Genomic DNA, 20045 nt, shown 5'->3' on the forward strand with positions numbered 1-20045 from the left:
CGCAATTTGTGTCCGAAGAATTCAGGAAGTTCTTGAAAAACAATGGGGTTAAGCACTACACGTCCGCCCCATACCATCCTGCCACCAATGGATTAGCTGAAAGGTTTGTCCAGACCTTCAAGAAGGCCATAAAGGCCATGGGTAAGGAAGACATAAATCTGCAACATAAGGTAGATAACTTCTTGTTGGCGTACAGGAATGCAACACATGCGGTTACAAACCAAACTCCCGCCATGATGTTTTTCAATAGAAGACTAAGATGCCGGCTGGATTTGATCAAGCCAAACATCAGAAGGGACGTAGAGAACCGGCAATTTCAAGGTATGAATGAAAGGCCAACTAGAACCTTCCAGATAGGTCAACAAGTTTTGGCCCGGGACTACCGTACCGAGAAATGGCAGCCTGGAACTATTTGCACACGACTAGGACCGCTGATGTATACCGTGGACATTGGTGAAAGCATAATAAAGCGCCATGTTGACCAGATCATAGAGTCATCCGAAAAGGGACAACCTACTCCACAACTCTATACGCCTAATGATGAAGCAGAGATACCCATAGTATCTACCTCCGATCCGGTGATACTGGAATCAGATGAACCCGACACTGGCATTCAAGCCGAATCGACCTTGCCAAAAGAACCTACTACACCACCGAAAACTACTACACCACTGAGGCGTTATCCGGACCGAGTCAGGAAGCCTCCAGAGAGACTGAATCTGTGAACTGTTTTTACATGAAGTTGTGTATATATGTTATTATGTTATGTTAATGGGGAATATATACTGTTAAGCTAAAAAGGGAGGATTGTGGTGTATGTAACCGTTCCACCTTTAAGAGAACTATTTTAAGAGTTGCACTACTTTATCTTGGCTGCTGTATACTGTAATACCGGTGGTGACCACACCGGTATATAAGTGCTGTGTAATGATTTATTGGGCAGTCCCGCCCTGACCTTCAACTAGTAAAGACCTGTTAAAGTTTACTCTTGTGGTCTGTGTAGTAATTCGCAATATAACACACAGACTTAACATGTCCCATTACCATCTCCTCTTGCCTTGAATGTCTCTTAATGTCTCTTAACCTCTTCTGCCTTCCATCCTATCACAGACCTTCCCTTTTGTTCTTTGAACCGCTATTCTCTGTTTCCTGTCACTTAGCCAATTTCTTATCCATGCTGCCACTGTCCCTTTGGGAGTAAAAATACTACTTTTTCCCTCTGTGGAATTTATTGTTAGTTTCAGACAACAACAACAACTTGTATTTATATAGCGCCTTTAACAAATTAAAATGACCCAACGCGTTTCACAGCAGCATTATAAAGCAAAATTTGACACCGAGTCCCATAAGGAGATATTAGGGCACATTACCAAAAGCTTGGTCAAAGCGATTGGTTTTAAGAAGCATCTTAAAGGAGGACAGAGAAGCGGAAAGGTTTAGGGAGGGAATTCCAGAGCTCAGGGCCTCTGCAGCTGAAGGCACGGCCACCAATGGTGGAGCGATTAAAATCGGAGATGCTCAAGAGGCCGGAATTAGAGGAGCGCAGATATCTCGGAGGGTTGTAGGGGCTGGAGGAGATTATAGAGATTGGCAGGGGCTAGGCCATGGAGAGATTTGAAAGCAAGGCTGAGGATTTTAAGGATGAGACACTTAAGGAAAAGCATGGAGTGGGGGAGGGTAAAGCCCTTAAAGGAACAGGGTCTCTAATTCTGTTCTGCTACAGTTCCTGGGACAGATTGTATCTCCCCTCTCCTTTGGGGGAAACAAGAGAGGAAAGAATGTCCCATAGACACTTGAACTCAGAGTCTCAGAATAAAGGGTTGGCCATTTAGGATTGAGATGAGGAGAAATTTCTTCACTCAAGGGTTGTGAATCTTTGGAATTCTCTACCCCAAAGGGCTGTGGCTGCTCAGTCACTGAGTATATTCAAGACAGGGATCGATAGATTTTAGGATACTAAGGGAATCGAGGGATATGGGGATAGTGCGGGAAGGTGGAGTTGAGGTAGAAGATCAGCCATGATCATATTGAATGGTGGAGTAGGCTCGAAGGACCGAATGGCCCACTCCTGCTCCTATTTCTTATGTTCTTAATTGTCTATTTTGAATTTCTATCCTGCACTTACAGTGATGACTTTTGTAAACTCCTTTTACAGGGTATTAGAGGGGGAGGATTTACAGATGGGAAACTCAAACCAAACATTACGTCAAGATCTGACAGAGTCACTCGATTCACCAGGACCTGAATATCATCAGATTTTGAATATGGAAGGAAAAAGCACCAATCACAGCGGGCAGAAACCATACACGTGCTCGGTGTGTGGACGAGGCTTCAACCAATCATCGGGCCTGTCAAGACACAAATGCAGTCACTCCAGGGAGAAACTGTGTAAATGTGGGGACTGTGGGAAGGGATTTGCTTCCCCATCCCAGCTGGAAACTCATCGGCGCTGTCACACTGGGGAGAGGCCATTCATCTGCTCCGTGTGTGGGAAGGGATTCAAAGAAACATCCAACCTGCTGAGACACCAGCACATTCACACCGGGGAGAGGTCATTCACCTGCTCCGTGTGTGGGAAGGGATTCAATAATTCATCTGGCCTGCAGAAGCACGCGATAGTTCACACTGACGAGAGACCATTCGAGTGCTCTCACTGTGACAAAAGGTTTAGGCACTCGTTCCACCTGTGGACACACCAAAGCAGTCATACCGGGGAGAGGCCGTTCACCTGCCCCGTGTGTGGCAAGGGATTCACTCAGTCCGCTAACCTGGTGGAACACCGGTGGGTTCACAAGGAAGAGAAACCAGTTAAATGTCCCGTGTGTGGGAAGGTATTCACTCACTCCTCTCGCTTGATCGTGCATCAGTGAGTTCACACTGAGGAGAGGCCATTCACCTGCTCCGTGTGTGGGAAGGGATTCACTCATTCCTCCAACCTGCTGACACACCAGCAAGATCACATGTGACTTCCAGCATTGGATTTTGCTGTTATTGCTGCTGTTAATCACATCCAGGACTGAAACATGTTCATTCTGACAGTTGGGGTTTGTTTCTGCTGATGTTAGTAACCCCTATAACTGGGCTGGAGTTTAATATTCTGGTTATATGTCAAATAAATCAGCTTTGTTTTCAACACATTGTTGTAGATTTCTCATCTTTCTTCACTGACAGCAAAGTCCCCATGCACGTTAATCTTGAGGTGTGTAAGAAATGTGTCCCAGCCGCTCTCTTCCATGGTTCAGAGATCCTAGGCATGGAACAGAAGGCTCCTTTACAACTGTGTTTAGTGTCCATGTGGTATCAAGAAACGGCTGAGCACACTGGATACAGCAAATGCCCTGACAGCTGTCATGCTGAAGACTTGTGCTCCAGAACTAGCCACGCCTCTTGCCAAGCTGTTCTAGTACAACTACAACACTGGCATCTATCCGACAATGTGGAAAACTGCCCAGGTATGTCCTGCCCACAAAACGCAGGACAAATCCAATCTGGCCAATTACCGCCCCATCAGTTTTCACTCAATCATCAGCAAAGTGATGCAAGGTGTCATTGACAGTGCTATTAAGCGGCACTTACTCACCAATAACCGGCTCACTGATGCCCAGTTTGGGTTCCGCCAGGACCACTCAGCTCTAGACCTCATTACAGCCATGGTACAAACATGGACAAAGGAGCTGAATTCCAGAGGTGAGGTGAGAGTGACTGCCCTTGACATCAAGGCAGCATTTGACTGAGTGTGACATCAAGGGGCCCTAGTAAAACTGGAGCCAATGGGAATCGGGGGGGGGTGGGGGGAACTCTCCACTGGTTGGAGTCATACCTAGCACAAAGGAAGATTGTTGTGGTGGTTGAAGGTTAATCATCACAGCTCCAGGGTATCGCTGCAGGACTTCCTCAGGGCAGTGTCCTAGGCCCAACCATCTTCAGCTGCTTCATCAGTGACCTTCCCTCCAACATAAGGTCAGTAATAGAGATGTACGCTGATGACTGCACAGTGTTCAGTGCCATTCACAACTCCTCAGATAATGAAGCAGTCCATGCCTGCATGCAACGAGACCTGGACGACGTTCAGGGTTGGGCTGATAAGTAGCAGGTAACATTCACGCCACAGAAGTGCCAGGTAATGACTATCTCCAACAAGCGAGAGTCTAACCACCTCCCCATGGCATTCAACAGCATTATCATCGCCAAATCCCCCACTATCAACATCTGGGGGTCACCATTGACCAGAAACTTAACTGGACCAGCCACATAAATACTGTGGCAACAAGAGCATGTCAGAGGCTGGGTATTCTGCAGCGAGTGTCTCACCTCCTGACTCCCGAAAGCCTTTCTACCATCTACAAGGCACAAGTAAGGAGTGTGATGGAATACTCTCCATTTGCCTGGATGAGTTCAGCTCCAACAACACTCAAGAAGCTTGACACCATCCAGGACAAAGCAGCCCGCTTGCTTGGCCCCCCATCCACCACCTTAGATATTCACTCCCTCCACCACCGGCGTACCGTGGCTGCAGTGTGTACCATCTACAAGATGTACAGCAGCAACTCGCCAAGGCATCTTCAGCAGCACCTCCCAAACCTGCAACCTCTTCCACCTAGAAAGACAAGGACAGCAGGCGCATGGGAACACCACCACCTCCAAGTTCCCCTCCAAGTCACACAGCATCCTGACTTAGAAGTATATCGCCGATCCTTCATTGTCGCTGGGTCCCTCCCTAACAGCACTGTGGGAGGACCTTCACCACACAGACTGCAGCAGTTCAAGAAGGCAGCACACCGCCACCTTCTCAAGGGCAATTAGGGATGGGCAATAAATTCTGGCCTTACCAGTGACGCCCTGATCCCATGAATGAATTTTTAAAAGTTACACCAGACTGGGCGGGGCCTGAGGTAGGAGTTGGTAACTGAAAATTGGCGGCCAGTGTACTTCAACAACAACAACTTGCATTTATATGGTGCCTTTAACATAGTAAAACATCCCATGGTGCTGCACAGGAGCATTTTAAGACAAAAAAATTGACACCGATCCACATAAGGATAAATTAGGATAGGTGATCAAAAGCTTGGTCAAGGAGATAGGTTTTAAGGAGCATCTTAAAGGAGGAAAGAGAGGTAGCGAGATGGACAGGTTTAGGCAGGGAATTCCAGAGCTTAGGGTCTAGGCAACAAAAGGCACAGCCACCAATGGTTGAGCGATTATAATCAGTGATGCTCACAGGGGCAGAATTAGAGGAGTGCAGGTATCTCGGGGGGTTGTGGGGCTGAAGGAGATTACAGAGATAGGGAGGGGCGAGGCCATGGAGGGATTTGAAAACAAGGACGAGAATTTTGAAATCAAGGCGTTGCTTAACCGGGAGCCAATGTAGGTCAGTGAGCACATGGGTGATGGGTGAACGGGACTTGGTGCGAGTTTGGACATGGGCAGCCAAGTTTCGGATGACCTCAAGTTTAGGTAGGGTGGAATGTGGGAGACCAGTCAGGAGTTCATTGGAATAATCAAATCTAGAGGTAACAAAGACATGGGTGAGCTTTTCAGCAGCGGATGAGCTGTGGCAAGGACGGAGACGGGCGATGTTATGGAGGTGGAAGTAGGCGTTCTTTGTTATGCTGTGGATATGTGGTCAGAAGCTCATTTCAGGGTCGCATGATGGCTTTTTAAAAATTAATTTTGTTTATTGCCCCTCCGGCCTCAATCTCGGCGGGGAGGGAATGATAAAAAAAAGTTCTTTGCACCAATTGCAGCTTTCAATGGCGGTGCGTTTACCCAGAATCCCCCGTGCAACAGAATGTGCCCTATCTATGACTACAGGAGCCCACTGCGCAGGCGTAGGATCGGGAAAGCTCTGAGCATGCGCAGTGCGAGTGGTCTCGATGGGTTTGAATCGGAAGACACGCTCCCGGGAAGCGGTAGGAGATTGTGGGCTCGGGGAGGAATTGGAGCAGCAGGTGGGCTGGGAAGCTTAATAAACACCTGGTGTAGGCCTCAGGCCCCAAATAAGAGCCCACAGGCCCCGTGTTTGTCCCGCGGTGACAGGCCCGGCCGCCCGGGTTTTACACACTTTGTACAAAAATAATAAATTGCAGGACAACGGAGTATTACAGTTTAAACTCTTTTAATGAAGCATCAGGTCTGTAAGCTTTCTCAATCAATACAGCACCATGTGGAGAAGATGGAGTCAGGACCCTGGGTCCTCCAAAACAATAGCAGTCCTTACAGATGCCTGCAGGCCAATGACAACGCAGCATGTGATCACATGTGAATATAATAGGTATTCCTTACAGATGCCTGCGGGCCAATGATAAATCAATATGCAAATGTTACATCCCCTTTCTTTTAAAAGAAAAATGTTATGCATTACCTTTGAACCTTTCTTCTACATAATGTTCTCAGTAGCATCAACATATAAGTAAACTCAACATATAACTAGCACTGAAAACATCTCAACGTTTCAATAATGATGTACAGTTTTTTTAGGGCAGCGATCTGCCTACACCCTTTGGCAGTTCACAAGTCAAGGATAACTCTAGGCTTGTCCTCTCGTCGGAATGACGGTGTTGTTCCTTGGTGTTCAGGAGGTGCCTGCGATTGCGACGGTACACCTGTCCTTCTGGGGTGCCGACGTGATACGATCACTCAGTGTCAGCTGGCTGGATGACGACTACTGGCTTCCAATAGTCATGCTCTTGGATTCTGATGGATTCTCCATTGTGCAGCGGCGGCAGTAGTCTAGCTGACCTGTCATAGTATCTCTTTTGGTGTTGCTGTCTCTGTACACATTTTGCATGCACTTGCTTGCGGCTGATGGCCTGCCAGGGCCTGTCTGGGATATGGTGAGGTATCATGGGCTCTTTGACATTTGATGGGCGGCGTTCTGGACAAATGGAACATTTTCCGACAATGTCCTCAATGTGTTTGCACATTCTGGGCCAAAACATAGTGTCACATGCTCTTTGTTTGCATTTTTCCATGCCCATATGTCCAGCATGAATTTTTGTCAACATCTCTTCTCTGAGACTGGTAGGAATGATGATTTTCTCCCCTTTGAAGATGATTCTGTTGATTTGTGACAGTTCGTCTCTGTGGTTCCAGAATTCAGATATGCTCTGAGGGCATTTCCTCCTTTCCTCAGGCCATCCTTCATGTATGACTTTGCTCAGCAGTGTGAGTTGTGCATCTTTCTCTGTTTCTGCTTGGATCTCCTTCAGTTTTGAGTCACTCACAGGTAAGCTGTTGTATACCATGTGCACCTGCACATCCATGCCTTCACTGAGGCTGCTGTCCTGGTAGCTAACAGACTTTCTGGAGAGCGTGCCTGTGACAGGAATGTCTTTGCCTGGACGGTGAATGATTGTGAAGTCATACTTCTGTAGCTGAAGGATCATTCTCTGTAGCCTTGGTGGGGCTGCGGCTAGTGGTTTCCTCATGATTGACTCGAGGGGCTTGTGGTCGGATTCCACAATGACTTGCCGGCCATAGACGTATTGGTGGAAACGCTTACATCCAAACAGAATTGCATATAGCTCTTTCTCGATTTGAGCAAAGTTGATTTCACTGTCTGTGAGAGATCTGGAAGCGTAGCCGATTGGCTTTACTTCTTGCAGTAATACTGCACCTAGTCCGTACTTTGATGCGTCCACTTGTAGTCTGAGCTCTTTGTTGGGGTCGAAGTAGGCAAGAACTGGTCCTGGTTCTCTGGTAATTAGGTCTTTCATTTTCTGAAATGCTGTGTCATGTTGTTTGTCCCACAGGAACTCATTGGATTGTTTGAGCAACTGACGCATGGGTGCATTGATTTCAGAGAGGCTCGGGGCAAACTTGGCTAAGTAGTTAACCATGCCTAGTACTGTCTCTAGCTCTGCGCAGTTCTTCGGCGGCTCCATCTTCTTGATGGTGGAGATTTTCTCTGGATCCGGCTTAATGCCATCAGTTGAGAGGCGATGCCCGAAATAACTGATCTCGGTGGATCCGATTATGCTTTTCTCGGGGTTGAGCCGGATACCTTTCTCCCGTGATCTTTGTAGCATCGCACGGAGGTTCCTGTCATGTTCCTCTCTATTCCTGCCATAGATGAGGATGTCGTCTATGATTGCGACTACTCCATCGAGGCCTTCATAGGTTTCGTCGATCTTCCGCTGGAATTCATCCTGAGCTGAGATAAGACCAAATGGAGAATACAGAAATCATCATCCGGGAAACAGAACCGACAGAGTGGGTCAACGCGTTAGTAGTGGTTGAGAAACCACGTACAGGCAAGCTCAGAGTCTGTCTCGACCCCAGAGATTTGAACAAGGCTATCAAACGCCCTCACTACCCTCTACCAATGCTAGATGACATCACACCCAAGCTAGTGGGAGCACGTTACTCCAGTGTAATGTACACATGATCAGGATACTGGAATATCAAGGTCACGGAAGAATCATCTAAGCTTACAACGTTCAACACACCATTTGGACACTACCCCAGCGGGGTCACTGGCCACCATCTTGGACAGTGCGGGGTCACGGCGCATCTTATGCAGGAACAGGAAGTGGGTGGGGCTTCAGGGTCCCAGTGACCAGGAGAGACAATCATTGACTCATTGATTTTCTTCTCACTCTGCACACAGTGGGTGTAGACCTGAACCCAACCAGAGTAGAGGGAGGGGGGAAACTGGGAGTGGAGGAAAGAAATGTTGGAGATGGTGCGATGGGTTTGGATTTCAGCACAGGGAGGAGGGAGAGTGTGTGGGACAGGGATTTACAGCTTTGGGGGAACAAGAAAGGAAAGAATGTTCCATAGAAACTAGAATTGTCTGTTCTAAATTTCTATCCTGCACTTACAGTGATGACTTTTGTAAACTCCTTTTACAGGGTATTAGAAGGGGAGGATTTACAGATGGGAAACTCAAACTAAACATCACATCAACATCTGACAGAGTCACTCGATTGATCAGGACCTGAATATCATCGGCCTTTGAATGTGGAAGGAGAAATGTTTGTCCCTTCTGTCTGTGGGGAAAGATTTCAAACATCAGTGTGACTGGAAAAGCACCGAGACACACACACCCGAGTGAGAGTGTTCCAGTGCACTGACTGTGGAAAGAGCTTTAATCAGTTACACAGCCTGAAAAAAACATCGCACCGTTCACAGCGGGGAGGAACCGTACACGTGTTCTGTGTGTGTGGACGAGGCTTCAACTGATCGTCCAACCTGGAGAAACACAAGGACACCTGCACCACAGAGAAACTGTGGAAATGTGGGGACTGTGGGAAGGGATTCAATTACCCATCCCAACTGGAAATTCATCAATGCAGTCACACCGGGAAGAGGCTGTTCACCTGCTTCGTGTGTGGGAAAGGATTCAATTACCCATCTGAGCTGAAAATCATCATCGCTGTCACACCGGGGAGAGGCCGTTCACCTGCTCCGAGTGTGGGAAGGGATTCACTCACCCGTGCATTCTCCAGACACATCTGCAAGTTCATACTGACGAGAGGCCATTCAGCTGCACTCACTGTGGGAAGAGGTTCAAGCAGTCATTCCACCTCATTCTACACCAGTGAGTTCACACTGGGGAGAGGTTGTTCACCTGCTCAGTGTGTGGGAAGGGATTCACTCAGATATCCCTCCTGCTGAAACACCAGCGAGTTCACACTGGAGAGAGGCCATTGTCCTACTCAGTGTGTGGGAACGGATTCACTCAGTCATCTCACTGCTGACACACCGGCGAGTTCACACTGGAGAGAAGTGGTTCACCTGTTCCATGTGTGGGAAGGGATTCACTCGCTCGTCCAATCTCCAGACACACCAGCGTGTTCACACTGGGGAGAGGCCATTCACCTGCTCCGTGTGTGGGAAGGGATTCACTCGTTCATCCGGTGTACGGGCACACCAGCGAGTTCACACTGGGGAGAGTCCGTTCACCTGCTCTGTGTGTGGGAAGGAATTCAGTCAATCATCCAACCTGCTGACACACCAGCGGGTTCACACTGGGCAGAGGCAATTCACCTGCTCCGTGTGTGGGAAGGGATTCACTCAGTCATCCAACCTGCTGAGACACCAGTGAGTTCACAAGTGACTGCAGGAATTGGAATCTGCTGTTGTTGCTGCTGTTAATCTGAGGTTGGCGATGGCATTAAATGGGAAATTAGAGATGTGTGCAATAAGGGCACAGCAGTTATCATGGGTGACTTTAATCTACATATAGATTGGGCTAACCAAATTAGTAACAATACTGTGCAGGAGAGATTCCTAGAGTGTATACGGGATGGTTTCCTGGACCAATATGTCGAGGAACCAACTAGAGATCAGGCCATCTTAGACTGGGTATTATGTAATGAGAAAGGATTAACTAGCAATCTTGTTGTGCAAGGCCCCTTGGGGAGGAGCGATCATAATATGATAGAATTCTTCATTAAAATGGAGAGTGAAGTAGTTGACTCAGAGACTAGGGTCCTGAATTTAAATAAAGGAAACTATGATGGTATGAGGCACGAGTTGGCTAGGATGGATTGGGGAATGTTACTTAAAGGGTTGATGGTGGACAGGCAATGGCAAACATTTAAAGATCGCATGGATGAACTACAGAATTTGTTCATCCCTGTTTGGCATAAAAATAAAACAAAAAAGGTGACTCAACCGTGGCTAACAAGGGAAATTAGGGCTAGCGTAAGCTCCAAGGAGAGGACATATAATTTGGCCAGAAAAAGCAACAAACCTGAGGCTTGGGAGCAGTTCAGGATTCAGCAAAGGAGGACAAAAGGATTAATTAAGAGGGGGAAAATAGATTATGAGAGCAAGCTTGCTGGGAACATAAGAACTGACTGTAAAAGCTTCTATAGATATGTGAAGAGTAAAAAGATTGGTGAAGTCAAGCATAGGTCCCTTGCAGTCAGAAGCAGGGGAATTTATAATGGGGAACAAAGAAATGGCAGACCAATTAAATACATACTTTGGTTCTGTCTTCACAAAGGAGGACACAAATAACCTCCCAGAGATGTCGGGGAATATAGGGTCTAATGAGAGGGAGGAATTGAATGAAATCAGTACTTGTAGGGAAATGGTGTTAGGGAAATTGACGGGATTGAAGGCCGATAAAACCCCAGGGCCTGATAATCTACACCCGAGAGTAATTAAGGAAGTGGCCCTAGAAATAGTAGATACATTGCTGGTCATCTTCCAAAATTCTATAGACTGGAACAGTTCCAATGGAGGATAGCGAATGTAACCCCACTATTTAAGAAGGGTGGTAGAGAGAAAACAGGGAATTATAGACCGGTAAGCCTGACATCAGTAGTGGGGAAAATGCTAGAGTCCATTATAAAAGATGTAATAGCAGACCACTTGGAAAACAGTGACAGAATCGGACAAAGTCAACATGGATTTACAAAAGGTAAATCATGCTTGACTAATCTACTGGAATTTTTTGAGGATGTAACTGGTAGAATAGATAAGGGAGAACCAGTGGATGTGGTGTATTTGGACTTTCAGAAGGCTTTCGATAAGGTCCCGCATAAGAGACTAGCATGTAAAGTTAAAGCACATGGGATTGGGGGTAAGTTACTGTCTTGGATAGAGAACTGGTTGGCAGACAGGAAGCAAAGAGTTGGAATAAATGGGTCTTTTTCCGAGTGGCAGTGACTAGTGGGGTACTGCAGGGATCGGTGCTAGGTCCCCAGCTATTCACAATATATATAAATGATCTAGACGAGGGAACTAGATGTAATATCTCCAAGTTAGCAGACGACACAAAGCTGGGTGGGTGTGTGTGCTGTGAGGAGGATGCAGAGAAATTCCAGGATGATTTGGACAGGTTGGGTAATTGGGCAGATGCATGGCAAATGCAGTATAATGTGGATAAATGCGAGGTTATCAATTTTGGTGGCAAAAACAGGAAGACAGATTATTATCTGAACGGCAATAGATTGGGAGAAGGGGAAGTGCAATGAGACCTGGGCGTCCTTGTGCACCAGTCACTGAAGGTAAGCATGTAGATGCAGCAGGCGGTTAAGAAGGCAAATGGTATGTTGGCCTTCATAGCGAGAGGATTTGAGTACAGGAACAAGGATGTCTTGCTGCAGTTGTACAGGGCCTTGGTGAGACCACACCTTGAGTATTGTGTGCAGTTTTGGTTGCCTTATCTGAGGAAGGATGTGTGGTAAACCACTTTTATCGTTACACTATAGTTATCACTGTTGTATTGTTATCACCGTTATCACTGTTGTATCACGATACGAGGTCGCCTCTTGTCGCGCTGTTATACCTGGGCTGACCACCTCCGACTCCGCCCATGGCTCCACCTACCTGCCCAGGTATAAAGGTAGTCGACTGGCTGGTATTCCTCCTTGTTGGACCCGATCACCCACGAGGGTGGGCTCTGTTATTTAGTCAATAAAAACCTTTAGTTACGTTCCTAACTCGTCGCTTTTTATTGGACGAATTGATAGGTATATCAATTTTATTGACTAAATTTTAAAGATGTCTACTACTGGCCAGCCAGAAGCCCTCACAGAAGCACAGCCACAGCAGCTTTCAGACACCGGGCTACACCAGCCACACCAGCCGGCTTGGCTGCAAGCCCTCAAACCACCGTACCTGGATCTAAACCCACAGGCAGCAAACTCAGCCCTCAACTTCAAACACTGGCTGGACTGCTTCGAATCCTACCTGGAAGAATCCGGCGCCCCGCAGAGATCCAAACTAAGACTTCTGAACGCCCAAGCGAGCCCGAGAGTATACGCACTCATCCAGGATACGACTACATACGAGGCCGCTATCAACCTACTGAAACAGCAGTACCGCAGCCCGGTAAATTACATGTACACCAGGCACCTCCTAAGATCCCGCCCGCAACAGCCAGGAGAGTCTGTAGCTGAATTTTTACGGGCGCTAAGAGCACTCGGCAGGAACTGTGACTTTAAAGCGGTGACGGCTGTTGAAAATACGGAAGATAATATCCGCGATGCCTTTGTGAAAGGCCTACGGTCCGACTACTCACGGCAAAGACTGCTTGAAGCTAAAGACCTCGACCTGGACAAAGCTGAAGCCCTCGCTCTCTCCCTGGAGGTGGCCCATCAGGACCAGGAGGCGTTTTCCAGGTACTGCTCGCGACCCTGGGACTCGGGCCCGACCCCTACCGCAATACCCTTCGCAGCGCCGCCCCCGGGACCTACCTCAGCGTCGGCGTCCCGGACCCGACCGGGCCCGCCACCCCCGGTACCGGCTCCGACATCGGGCACCCGCGATCGGGCCGCCGGCGGCTTCTTTTGTGGCCAGGAGAAGCACCCGAGGTCGCGCTGCCCAGCCAGGAACTCTACCTGCGCAACCTGCAGGAAGAAAGGCCACTTCTCTAAGGCCTGCAGGAGCGGATCTTCAGAGGCCAGCAGTGCCTCATGCGAACTGTGGGGGCGGCCATCTTCTTTCACGGCAACTGAGGCCAGTATCCCCACACGTGAGTCATGGGGCGGCCATCTTTGATCAAGGCAACCGACCCCAATAGTGCCTCATGTGAGTTATGGGGGCAGCCATCTTCTCCGCCATTTTGTCCTACCTCGTGGGAGACGCCATTTTACCCACCACGCCCGACTGCCACCGGGCCCCCAGACCCGACGACCGCCTCGCCCGCAGACGACAACGACTCGCTTACCTACACACTAGCCTCCGTCACTCTGGATCAAGCCCGCCCACACCACCTGTCCAAGTCGATGATGGACATCAAAGTAAACGGCCACGCCACGACCTGCCTGTTCAACAGCGGAAGCACGGAGAGCTTCATCCACCCAGACACGGTGAGCCACTACTCCCTCCCTGTCCTGCCAACGCGCAACCGAATCTCGATGGCATCGAGGTCCCACGCCACGGACATTAGCGGCTACTGTGCTGTGACCTTGTCGGTTAAGGGTACAGAGTATAAAAACTTTAAACTCCTCCTCCTCCCCCAGCTCTGCGCTGCCGTCCTACTAGGGCTGGACTTCCAATCCCACCTCCAAAGTGTAACCCTAGCATACGGTGGACCCCTCCCCCCACTCACAGTCGACAACCAGCGAAGGTTAAACCGCCCACCGCGTAACACCTGCAGCCTATCCACCCTCAAGGTGCCGCCACCTTCCCTGTTCGCTAACCTCACCCCCGACTGCAAACCCGTCGCTACCAAGAGCAGGCGGTACAGCGCTGGGGACAGAGCTTTCACTAGCTCTGAGGTGCAGCGTCTCCTGAAGGAGGGCATCATCGAGGGGAGCAACAGCCCCTGGCGTGCCCAGGTCGTGGTCGTTAAGACCGGCGATAAAAATCGCCTGGTCATCGACTACAGCCAGACCATAAACAGATACACCCAGCTGGACGCATACCCCCTTCCCCGCATATCTGACATGGTCAATCAGATTGCACAATACCGCGTATTCTCGACCATCGACCTTAAGTCGGCCTACCACCAACTCCCTATCCACCCCGAGGACCGCCAGTACACCGCCTTCGAGGCGAATGGGCGCCTATACCACTTCCTTAGGGTCCCCTTCGGTGTCACCAACGGGGTCTCGGTCTTCCAAAGGGAGATGGACCGGATGGTTGACCAGAACGGACTGCAGGCCACATTCCCCTACCTAGATAACGTCACCATCTGCGGCCGCGACCGGCAGGACCACGACGTGAATCTGGAGAAATTCCTCCGTACAGCCCAACGGCTGAACCTCACCTACAATAAGGAGAAATGTGTGTTTAACACCTCGCGCCTTGCCATCCTTGGCTGTGTAGTAGAGAACGGACTCATCGGCCCCGACCCCGAAAGAATGCGCCCCCTCATGGAGCTACCCCTCCCCCACTGCCCTAAGGCACTTAAGAGAACCCTGGGGCTCTTCGCCTACTATGCCCAATGGGTGCCCAATTATGCGGACAAAGCCAGACCCCTCATGAAGTCCACATCCTTCCCCCTTACGGAGGAAGCGTGCGCAGCCTTCTCCCTCATTAAGGGAGACATTGCCAAGGCCACTATGCACGCAGTGGATGAGTCCATCCCCTTCCAAGTCGAGAGCGATGCATCCGACTTCGCCCTAGCCGCCACCCTTAACCAGGAGGGGAGACCGGTGGCCTTCTTCTCAAGGACCCTACAGGGCCCTGAGATCCGACACTCGTCGGTCGAGAAGGAGGCCCAGGCGATTGTGGAGGCGGTACGACGCTGGAGGCACTACCTGGCAGGCAAACGATTTACCCTCCTTACCGACCAACGTTCGGTCGCTTTTATGTTTAATAACAAGCTGAGGGGCAAAATCAAGAATGACAAGATCTTGAGGTGGAGAATCGAGCTCTCCACCTACGATTATGATATCTTGTACCGGCCAGGTAAGCTGAACGAACCCCCCGATGCTCTGTCACGAATTACATGCGCCAGCGCGCAAAGTGATAGACTTCAGACCCTCCACAACGACCTCTGCCACCCCGGGGTCACCAGACTTTACCACTTCATTAAGGCCCGCAACCTGCCCTACTCCATCGAGGAGGTCAGGACCATAACCAGGAACTGCCAGACCTGTGCCGAGTGCAAACCGCACTTCTTTAGGCCGGACAGAGCAAGCCTGATCAAGGCCACCCGCCCCTTCGAGCGCCTGAGCATCGACTTTAAGGGGCCCCTCCCGTCCTCTGACCGTAATGTGTACTTCCTCAACATTGTTGATGAGTACTCCCGTTTCCCCTTTGCCTTCCCCTGCCCAGACATGACCAGTACCACGGTCATTAAATGCCTGAACGACCTCTTCGCCTTGTTCGGGTTCCCAAACTATATACATAGTGACCAGGGCTCCTCTTTCATGAGCGAGGAACTCCGTCAGTTCCTACTAGCGAGAGGTATTGCAGCAAGTAGGACCACCAGCTACAACCCCCGAGGGAACGGGCAGGTGGAAAGAGAGAACGCGACGGTATGGAAGGCCGTCCTCTTAGCCTTAAAGTCTAAGGGCCTCCCAACCTCCCGCTGGCAGGAAGTCCTCCCGACAGCGCTGCACTCCATCCGGTCACTACTTTGCACTGCCGTTAATGCCACCCCCCATGAACGAATGTTTGTTTTCCCCAGGAAGTCGACTACGGGAACCACTCTACCAACCTGGCTGACCTCTCCGGGGCCCGTCTTGCTGCGAAAGCACGTGAGGGCCCATAAAACAGACCCCCTGGTCGAGAGGGTGAACCTCCTGCACGCCAACCCCCAGTACGCCTACGTGGCTTACCCAGACGGGCGGGAGGACACTGTCTCCTTACGAGACCTCGCACCCTCGGGCACTCCGGAGACACCACCTTTACCCCCCCCCACCACCCCCCCAATTCCAGCCCAGGTAGACGGCATGCCGGAACCCCACGAGCCTTCGCCGACCACGCAGACACCAGCACTAACACCGGATAATGCAGCACCGCCGCTGCGACGATCGGAGAGGCTTACGAGGCCTCCGGACAGACTGACATACCAGAACTGGTAGTACACTTCACCCCGCCGGACTCAAATCTAAACAAGGGGTGAATGTGGTAAACCACTTTTATCGTTACACTATAGTTATCACTGTTGTATTGTTATCACCGTTATCACTGTTGTATCACGATACGAGGTCGCCTCTTGTCGCGCTGTTATACCTGGGCTGACCACCTCCGACTCCGCCCATGGCTCCACCTACCTGCCCAGGTATAAAGGTAGTCGACTGGCTGGTATTCCTCCTTGTTGGACCCGATCACCCACGAGGGTGGGCTCTGTTATTTAGTCAATAAAAACCTTTAGTTACGTTCCTAACTCGTCGCTTTTTATTGGACGAATTGATAGGTATATCAGGATGTTCTTGCCATGGAGAGAGTGCAGCGAAGATTCACCAGACTGATACCTGGGATGGCAGGAATGACGTATGAGGAGAGGTTGGGTCGATTAGACTTATATTCGCTAGAGTTTAGAAGAATGAGAGGGATCTCATTGAAACTTATAAAATTCTAACAGGATTAGACAGACTAGATGCAGGAAGGATGTTCCCGATGGCGGGGGAGTCCAGAACCAGGGGTCACAGTCTAAGGATAAGGGGTAAGCCATTTAGGACTGATATGAGGAGGAATTTCTTCACCCAGAGAGTGGTGAACCTGTGGAATTCTCTACCACACACGGCAGTTGAGGCCAATTCATTAAATATATTCAAGAAGGTGTTGGATATATTTCTTGAGGCTAAAGGGATCAAGGGATATGGGGAGAAGGCAGGGACCGGGTACTGAATTTGGATGATCAGCCATGATCGCATTGAATGGCAGAGCAGGCTCGAGGGGCCGAATGGACTACTCCTGCTCCTATCTTCTATGTTTCTATGTAATCACATCCAGGACTGAACCATGTTCATTCTGACAGTTGGGGTTTGTTTCTGCTGATGTTAATAACCCCTATAACTGGGATGGAGTTTAATATTCTGGATATATAGCTGATTGACTTATCAGGGCTGCAGTGCTCGTTTGAGAACCGCTGTCTGATCTTTCCCCTTAATTTCTGATGAGAGTCCCTGAATTATTTTAAAATAAAATTATTAACTTTTACTTCAATCGTATATTAATCTTTGGTACAAAATTCAGTGCCTGAAAGGTCCCGCTGATTAACATCTCCAATTAGAAAGTGCTGATTAATCCTCACTGACAATTCTTACTGACTTGCACATTACACACAGTGGCACCTCCATTATCCACCAGAAAGAAGGGGAATGGGAATTAGTGGAGAATCGGGAATCCCCAAATGTTTCCCCTCCCGTCTGGTACAGCAATTCCCTTGGCACGGGAATGGAGACAAGTCCAGTTATAGTAACGGGATGAGTTAAAGATATTTACTCAGACGGGCGGAAGGTGGGAAGTGGTGCTCCACGGGGATCGGTGCTGGGACCACTGTTGTTCACCATGTACATGAATGATTTGGACTCGGGAATCAGAAGTACAATTTCAAAATTTGCTGATGACACTAAATTGGGGGGTGTAGTTAATACTGAGGAAGACTTCGATAGCATCCTGGTAGAATTATTCAGTTGTGTTCAGTAAATAGCAGCATCTTTTAATTTGCTTTGACTGATCACATCACTATATAGTTATGTGAAAAACAGAAATCACTAACAGCTCCCAATTTCAGAATTGTCAGATTCAAACTCAACTTCTTCCAAGTACAATCTAACATTTCAAAAATTGTAATGGATGTAGGCGAGATATTCGGACTGTTGTCTAACACAATCCAAACACAGTGACACACAGACAGATGGGCAGGTGTAGCTTCACAGCGAATCCTTTCAAGCCTCACTAAAAAGTGGCAGACTGGCAATCCATTGTTCACTAATGGAGTTGTGATCTTTGTAAATTAAGAAAGGAAATGCATGGAAATGTGTCAAAGAGTTGATTAACAGAGTGAGGCATCATCTCCCTTTGATTTCTATTTCTGACACCAGGCAACAGAAAAAGGCCATTACAACACGACATAAACAGACTCTTCAGGTGTGAGACATCAGACTTCAGAACAACTCGTCTGCCAGCTCTGGCCACAAAGCTCAGTACAGTCAACCTTTCAGCAGCTGCAGCCCTGATTAAATAACTAGTAGTTTAACATGTCTAGTAGGGCTTTTGTATCAAAATAGAAGAAATGTATTTGTGACACAGACACAATTAATAATTACATCACAATGTGATTGTGAGGATCGATTATCGCCTCTTGATACCTTCCGTGCCCACCGGTCGAGGAAGGTATCAAGTGAACCGGTGGACACCGCCTGCTCCCACTCCAGGGCCACCCCGGGCAGGGACAAGACCACACGACAGCTCCCTGCAACAGTCTCCACCCCAGATCCCCAATGGTGCAGGGAATGACCCTCACGTAGAGAGCCCTCCACTGGGGAACCTCACCTCCGCCGGACGGTAAGATGACTCGTCAGTCTGCTTGAGATTGGGCAATAAACTAAATTAATCAATAAATTATACAGAAACCCAAGTCCTCAGCCCTGGTGTGAAGTACGCTGGCTGCCACTTTTCAGTTACTAACTCACACCTCAGGCCCCGGCCAGTCTGGTTTAATTACCAAATGTTTTCCAACTGTGATTTCTAACTCGGGTTCAGGCCTGTCATTCTGAGGCCTCATTTTATTGTGTGACTTACCAGAGAGGCTGTTAATGGCTTTAATAAACTGACAAGATTTTTATTTTAAAAGCAGGAAAGAGGTGAAAAACGCCACTAGCTGTTAAGTATGTGTATTGTATTGAACAATTAACACAAAGACTTAAACGTATAACTCAAACAGGTCTTTACTGGTTGGAGGTAGGGACTATACGTAGGTCTTTACTTCATGCCCACAGGCGGGAACTGAGGGGAGATCAGTACCCACAGTACTATTTATACCCCTATGGCCAGGAGTGGTACTGTGTATCACTACGCCCTACAAGTAGTGCAGTCCTGTCCATAGGTTCAAAGTAGCACACATATTACATACACAACATTAGCGATGCCTCAAAACTCACGGACAGAGAAATCCACTTCATCAGCGCCCCTGCCACAGGACTCAATATCCATCCCCTCCACCACTGGTGCACTGTGTCTGCAGTATCTCCGGTCTACAAGATGACCACGGTCAGGCCGTGTGGAGTCAAAGGTCAGGCAGCAGAATGGATGGAAAGATCGCAACAAACTTCTCTTAACTCCAACCCTCTGATTTCTGTTTTGTAGCCAGCTTTCCATCCATTCTGCTGCCTGGCCCTTCACTCCACACGGCCTGACCGTGGTCATCTTATCGATCTTACAAACTGTTTATGGATAGCAAGCTGGTTACAAAACAAAGAGAGTAGGGGTTGGGAGTAGCTACTCAGACTGGCAAAAGGTGGGAAGTGGTGTTCCACAGGGATCGGTGCAGGGATCACTGTTGTTCACCATTTACATAAATGATTTGGACTCGGGAATCAGAAGAACAATTTCAAAATTTGTCAATAACACCAAATTGGGAGGTAAAGTTAATACTGAGGAAGACAAAATGCAAGAAGACATTAATAAATTTCAGAATGGGTGTGTAATTGGCAAATGAATTTCACTATAGATCAGTGTGAGGT

General features: G+C 48.8%; 1 pseudogene; it reads left to right on the plus strand.

The window, feature by feature from the left end:
• Window positions 1–1044: 1044 nt before the first annotated feature.
• Window positions 1045–10060, plus strand: LOC147119101 (uncharacterized; annotated as a pseudogene).
• The last annotated feature ends 9985 nt before the right edge of the window (window positions 10061–20045 follow it).

The sequence above is a fragment of the Somniosus microcephalus genome, chromosome 4, assembly GCF_052327205.1.
Source record: "Somniosus microcephalus isolate GS21.2 chromosome 4, FLI_Smic_1.0, whole genome shotgun sequence".
Classification (NCBI taxonomy): Eukaryota; Metazoa; Chordata; class Chondrichthyes; order Squaliformes; family Somniosidae; genus Somniosus; species Somniosus microcephalus.